This window comes from Delphinapterus leucas, chromosome 8, assembly GCF_059928025.1.
Source record: "Delphinapterus leucas isolate spDelLeu-1000000601 "Yukka" chromosome 8, BTC_Dleu_Yukka2, whole genome shotgun sequence".
Classification (NCBI taxonomy): Eukaryota; Metazoa; Chordata; class Mammalia; order Artiodactyla; family Monodontidae; genus Delphinapterus; species Delphinapterus leucas.
Window position 1 is genome coordinate 16,236,923 of NC_143136.1, and position 7,378 is coordinate 16,244,300.

Consider the following 7,378-nt stretch of genomic DNA (forward strand, 5'->3'; position numbering starts at 1 on the left):
CAGATCTTTGTTCATTGTTGGGCTTGATGTATTAGATGCCCAGAGAATACTTGTTCAGTGACTGAATGAATAAAAGAAAAAAGTACCTTTTTGAGCCATATTCCTCCAGGAAATAAAATCTGCCTCATATGCAACGGGTAATTCTAAGTAATGGAGGAAGGGCAAATGAAAAAAGAAATAGCAGGTAGCCCAAATACAAAGACAACATAGGTTTTAATTTTTAAAATATGTCTTCAAAAATGGCCTGTGCCCTGTAATGCTCTTGAACATTGTCTGTGAAAATAAAGTGCACATGTTTTATATTTGAATACACGGAAGCAGGAGATGTCTGTCTCCCCACTGTGAGCACTCATAGGCTGGATGGTGGTGACTAAATTCTGCTCCCCTTGAGTTCCCTTTACTTTTCAGACCACAGAGATTGACCAACAGAAGCCAGTGGTGTGACCATCTCCAAGGACTGGTGCCCAAGCCTTTTCTTTCACATATTGATCGCGTCTGAGGGGAAGAGGGAAAAATACATTGAGTCAAGGGTCATTTGCACTGAAAACATCTTCCTTTCTCTGAACTCTAGCATGTGTTTTTCAGTTAAGTTGGAATCATTTTTTTCAAAGGAAGCAGAAAAGCTATGTTTGTTTTCCAACACTTCATCAACATCAAAGTATTTACCAAGTTCTCATCTGTGTGTAGCACTTTGCTACTTGCATTCCAGCTTTGCCACTAATTATCTGTGTAACTTGGGCATGTCATTTTGTTTCATGTAATTTTTGACTCTAGCTTCCTTATTTGTGAAAAATAAATAAAAGGTTGGCGTAGTTTAAGGTCTTTCCAGATCTAACGATCAAGGAAGAAAAACAAGCATCGTATATCTTGTGAGTTTATTTAATACAACAAAGCAATCATTTGCTCAAGGAAACTAGGAAATTCACTCAATTATTCATTCTACAGTCCTGCCTAGACTTAGAGTGTAGTGAATAAGAACATTGACATGGGAGCCTGAGCTTGAATTCTGGCTTTCCCATCTCCCTGATTCTAGGCAAGTTTCTTAACCTCTTTGTGCCTCATCACCTTCGATGTAAAGGGAGAACCATGACACTAGTACTTAACTCAAAGGATTTAGTGTAAAATGTATCAGATGTTTAGAATATATAAAGATATTCAATAAATATTAGCTATTATTATTTATCGGGAACCGACTCGGTGCCAGGCACACTGTGAAACATTTGGGATATAAGAATAAATAATGGGGCAGTTAGACTGAATCCAGTCAGGCCTTTTAGTGGTTCTTAAATCTGGTTGCACATTAGAATCACCCGAGGAGCTTGTAAAATTCCATCCTTGTGTCAGTCTGTGGGAATTGGGGCTCAGACACCAGCACAAGTGCTGATAATCTGGCTACTGTTATTGTTGTGAGTAATAACTGTCCTTCGTCTCTGTCCCAGGAGTCTTGTGCCTTCTCCCAGCACTCATGGAACTGAAGCAGAGTGACCTGTTAGCTTACAAGTAGGATAAAATCTCAGACTCTTCATTTTTTTTTATACAGTCTAGATCTAACAATGAGTTTATAGGAAATATAAGGGAAAGAGGACAGGGTAAACAACATTAAGAGGATATAATCAGCCAAACTCAGAATGTAGGAATTCTACAGAAGGAATAATCCAGTTTCTTCGACAAATAAACAGCATGGTGGGGAAGGATGGAGAATTCTTAAAGAGACTAATATCAATCAAATGAAATGCATGAGCCTTGCACAGACCATTATTCAAGTAGAACTTGCCATTCATTCATTCATTCACTTATTCATTTTGCTGGGCTAGGAGCTAGAGATACAAAGACATAAGATATAGTTTCTGGTCTTAAGAATATCATCATTTAAAAAAGGGAGGCAGACGTGTAAACAAATTATATAGAAACTGTGATAGAAGTAGGTACTGGATATAGTGGAGGAAAGAGGGACCATTAATTCATGGGGCCTAGAGAAAAATTTAAAAAATGAATTCATGCTGGAGCTGATCCTTGAGCTTAATTTTACAGCCACCTGGAGTAGCTGAGATAAGAGCACTGTACTTTCCACGCACAGAACACAGTTAACTTGTCTTCCTCAGAAAGTTCATCCATACCCAGGATGGCAGTGATGTCCTGGAGGGATTTGTATTCCTGTAGGATCTTTTGCACCCCACAGGCCATATCATAACGCTCATTGCCAACAATGTTGGGATCCATGATGGGAGAGGTGGAGTCCAGCGGGTCCACAGCTGGACAGATGCCCAGCTCAGCGACAGCATGGAACAGCACAGTGGTAGCATCCAAATGGGCAAAGGTAGTGGCAGGAGCAGGGTCAGTCAAGTCATCAGCAGGCATGTAGATAGTCTGCACAGATATGATAGATCCCTTTTTGGTGGTGGTGATTCTTTCCTGCATGGTACCCATGTCAGTGGCCAGGGTAGGCTGATAACCCACAGCAGAAGGTATTCTGCCCAATAAAGCAGCCACTTCTGAGCCAGCCTGGGTGAAGTGAAAGACGTTATTGATCAAGAGCAATGCATCTTGGCCTTTTCTTGGTCTCTGAAGTATTCAGCTACAGTTAATCCAGTCAGAGCTACCCAGGCCTGAACACCAGGCAGTTCATTCATTTGACTGTACACCAGCACTGCCTTGGAGGTAGCATCTGTTAAGTTGATAACACCAGACTCAATCATTTCATGGTATAAGTCATCGCCCTCACAGGTCCTCTCACCAACACCAGCACACACACAGTAACCACCATGGGCTTTGGCATTGTTGTTGATCAACTCCACGATCAGTACTGTCTTGCCAACTCCAGCACCACCGAAGAGCCCAGTTTTGCCACCCTTGGCCTAGGAAACCAGCAGATCCACAACCTTGATACCAGGAACCAGAATTTGCTACTCAGCACTCATCTCCATGAATCCAGGAGCCTCAGCATGAATACTGGCAAAGTGTTTGGTTTTGATGGGACCTCTCTCATCAATATATTCTCCAATGACATTCATGATTCTGCCCAAGGTCTCAGGGCCAAGAGGAATTTTGATTGGTGCATCAGAATCCAGGACTTTCTGTCCTCTAAGCAAGCCTTCTGTACCACCCATGGCAATGGTCCTTGCTGTGCTCTCACCCAAATGCTGGGCCGCCTCCAAAACCAGACTGGTCTCCCTGCCTTGCACTTCCAGGGCATTTAGGATGGGTGGCAGTCCCTCATCAAATTGGACATCCACCGCTGCACCAATGACCGCCACAATGTGCCCAGTGGCGGTGCCTGCCTTTGGCGAGGGATATATTTAAGCAGCATTGTCTCTGGCAGGCCGGAGCCGCTCACAGTAAGAGCTAGGCTTGGGGTAGCGGAGCTGAAGGGCTGAGTCCCTGAAAGGCCCCAGAGCCTGGGGCAGCGGCCGCACGACCCACAAGACCCAACAAGGCGGAGCCCGGGTCGGAGGGTGGAATGAAGAGCATTTGACTTTAACACCTCACCTCCCAATCAAGTGAGAAAAATTCCTGCTGGGTTCCTTGTCTCAGAAAAGAGTCTTTTAGATTCAACACAAAGTGTGATGCTATCGTCTGGAGCAGAATGCCATCCCTTAGTCCTTCACATCTCTAGGCGGAGCTGAGATGCTGGGCAAATTCACGACCCTCACTGATGTGTTAAGGGCTTAGATCTTGATCAATCATCTTAAGTTGTTAGTTGTAGAACAGTGTTTTTATGCTGTTGCGTTATATAAACCTAATTTCTTTATTCTGGTGTGTAAATATTATTTCTTGGTATAAATAATTGGTTATATCAATTTGCTGGTTTTACTCATCTGTAAATCCCGAGTCTCTAGAAAAAAAATGTATACATAAAACTTATTTGATGCATTTTTTTACAATCATATAATTTAGCCCTTTCAAGTGTACGATTCAAAGTTTATAAAGTAACTTTATCAAGTTGTGCAACTTGTATCAACATACATCTGTTGAAGAGCATTTCCTTTGGGCTGAAATTTGAAAGATGAATAGGTATTTGATAGGGAGACAAGGGAAGAGAAAGATAATCCAGGGAAAGTGGAAAGGATGAGCAAACGACTACAATATTAACTAATTAATAGAAAATTAATAGAATTTTATTACGTACCCAGCTAAGAGCTTTATATGGATTATTTCACTTATTATGAGGTCGTAACAACAACATAACAATGATGTAGGTAGAATTCTTATAATAACCCTCATCTTACAGATGGGGAAGCTGAGGCACAGTGAGTATATTGCCTTAGGTTGCACCATTAGTGAGTGGTGGGATGGAATTGTAATTCAAATCCAGGTAGTCTGACTGTAAGGACTACATCCTTTCTCATTCTGTCTTCCTGCTTGAAAGGTCCTGAGGTCTAAAAGCAGACTGGTATAAAGGAGCTTGAATGACTTGAGTGCAGAGGAAGTGGCAGTGGGCAGGAGCCATGGGGCTGCTGAGAGGGTACTCCAGCTTCTGTCTGGTGTGACTAATGGATTATGAAGATGAGGAAACAAGAGGAAGGGCAGGTAATATTGAGTCTGAGATTTCTGAGGGTCACTCAAGTGGAAACATCCAGAAGGTGTCTGGATACACACAACGGGGCTTGCAATAAAGATTTAACTCTCACTTATGTATAAGTAGCTGAAGACAAGAGTGTAAATGAAACTATCCAGGCATAAGGAATGAAGAGAGAAGGCATAGGACAGAACTCTGCAGGATGTGAACTTTTGAAGATAGAACAAAGGAAGATGCTACGGACTGAATTGTTCATAAAATAAAATTCATACGTTGAAACGCTAACCCTCAATATGACTGTTTGGGAAATAGGGCTTTTTAGGAGATAATTAAGGTTAATGAAGTCATATGGCTATGGTCCTAATTCAAAGGGATTGGTGGCCATATAAGAAGAGGAAGAGAGAGAGAGATCTTTCCACACATAAATACTGAGAGAAGGCCATGTGAGGACACAGCAAGAAGTCTGCTATCTGCAAGTGAGGAGGAGAGCTCTGACCAGAAACGGACCCTGTTGGACCTTGATCTGGGGCTTTTACCTCCAGAACTGTAAGAAAACATTTTCTGTTGTTAAAGCCACCCAGTCTATGGAACTTTGTATGGCAGCCCAAGCAGACTAAGACAGAAAAGGAGCCAGTTGTGCAGCCTAAGAATGGATGATCAGAGAAGGAGAAAAAGATAGAGTGGCATCATGGAGGTCAAGGTTGTAGTTCCACAATAGGAATAGTAAACCGGATTTCCCTCTAAGAGGTCATAAATTTTGACACATACTCATTTGATTTGACAAATAAGAAGTCATCGGTGACCATGCCAGGGTGTGGAGGTGGTGGGGCAGAAGCCAGATTACAGTGGATTGAAGAGTACATCTGAGTTGAAGAAGTGGATTGTCTAGAGACCCTTTGTACTGGCCTCACCCAGGAGCTTATCAGAAGTTCAAACTCTCAGTCTCCATCCTAGACCTACTGGATCATAATCTCATTTGAATAAGATGCCCGTAAATGAAAGTTGAGAGTCTAGACCATTCCTTGTGGGAAGCTACGTGGGAATGAAAGGAGGGAGGATTAGGGGATAATCAGGGGGAAGCAGAAGGGAATTTTAATTTATTTTTCAGAAGGGAATTTTTAAATGTGAGGCACTTGAATTTACTGATAGTCTGTGAGGAAGAAATCGGTTGAAAGAGAAAGACTGAAAAAAAAGGAGAAAGAAAGAATAACCAATGGAGCAAGGACATAAGAGGTGAGATCAAGAACTTAAGTGGAGAAAATAGCCTAGTTTGAGAGTAGGGACACTTCTCCATTTGGCCTGGGAAAAAGAAAATCTTGGTTATGCAGACATAGATCTTTAGGTAGGGGTGAAGAGCTGAGGAAGTGTATGTCCAACAGCTTCGGTCTTTTCCTCTATAAAGTTGGAGGCATAAACACCTTCTTAAAAAGAGGAGTGAATTGATTGAAATGCAAGTGGTTAAAATGAGGGTCCATGGGATCTGGGATGGATAGGAAAGTACGTGTCCATGAATATGTAAAGAAATTCATCTTGGGTGGCCTTGGCCTGCAGCAGCTTGAAGCAGGATTTCCGTTCCCAGCCAGAGATTGAGGTCCGGCTGTGGCAGTGAGAGTGCTAAATCCTAACCACTAGACCAATGGCCAGTGACAAGGCCCTGGCCCAAAGGGCTTTGCAGAAATGAATTCCCACAAAGACGGAAAGTAGTGAAACAAGTAAAGTGTTTATTAGGAGGAAAAATAGTACGTGTGGATAGACACACAGGCGGGCTGAGAGAGAAAGTCACGCCCTCGTGGTAGTTTGAATCACTTATGTGTGGCATTTCTTCCGGGTTTCCTTTGGCCAATCATCTTGCTTTACCTGGTTCTGAGTCTGTATTTGGTTTATCTCAGGGTCCTCCCATGTGTGCATGTGCATCTCTTAGCCAAGATGTATTCTGGTGAAGAGGCCTATGGGTAGGTCGACATCACTCCCTTTTGATTTCCAAGGAACCTTTCTGCACATGTATAGTCAGAAAGGTGGCCTTGACCTTGAGAATGAGAAACGTGTGGTCTCTTATCTGGGTGGGGCTCAGTTCCTCCTCGTCTTCATCTTGGAGTTATCTGTCCACAGGGGACAAACTCTAGCTGCTCAGCCAGGGACCCATCTATCTCCTGCCTCAGAATGGAATGAAAGGGAAGGACCGAGAAACGGGAAGATATAATAAGAGCCATGAGGTCAAGAGAGTGTGGTCAAGGATTGGTGCGTTGGAGTTAAACATGTCAGAGGTGAAGCAGAAGCACCTCTGGACAATGACAAAGTCTTGGGGGTGGCCATGGAGTGAGTGGTCGATGAGTGACAAAAGACTGTTAGAGTCATGAAGATTAGAGAATGTTGAGCAGAGTAGGTCAGATAGATTGTCAACGTGGTTGTTAAGGTCATTCCTGGTGACAGTCAGATGGAGACAAAAGGCTGAGAGCTGGATTTGGACCTCAAAGTTCTCAAGGGGGGAATCTGTTGTGACTGTGAGGAGAAAGGCACAGAGGATGGAATAGGAAGATGTGTGAAAGCTCAACGAAGTGAAGATTTTGTATGATGGTTTAAAAGCAGCAATGGGGAGCAAGTAGAAGGAGGGCAGTGATTCTCACTCTTGGCGGTGATAAGGAGTCAGGGATGCCAGGAAGGGAGAGCACAGTGTGTTCCATGTTGCTCTGAGCTCACCAGTTCCTGCTGTGGGCTCTAATCTTGCTGTCTGCAAGTCTCACTGCTTCTCCTTCCTACCTTGTCAGTTCTTCCAATATCACTGGTGGTCACGAGACTGAGCGGCTTCTCATCTGCAGTCTCCGTGCTTGTTTCAACCATGCAGCCTCAAGGCCCATGGTCTGG

The 7,378-nt window shown here is 43.3% G+C and overlaps 1 pseudogene; it reads right to left on the reverse strand.

Moving 5' to 3' along the window:
* Positions 1-2,025: 2,025 nt before the first annotated feature.
* LOC111172121 (ATP synthase F(1) complex catalytic subunit beta, mitochondrial pseudogene) lies at positions 2,026-3,624 on the reverse strand (annotated as a pseudogene).
* Positions 3,625-7,378: the final 3,754 nt, after the last annotated feature.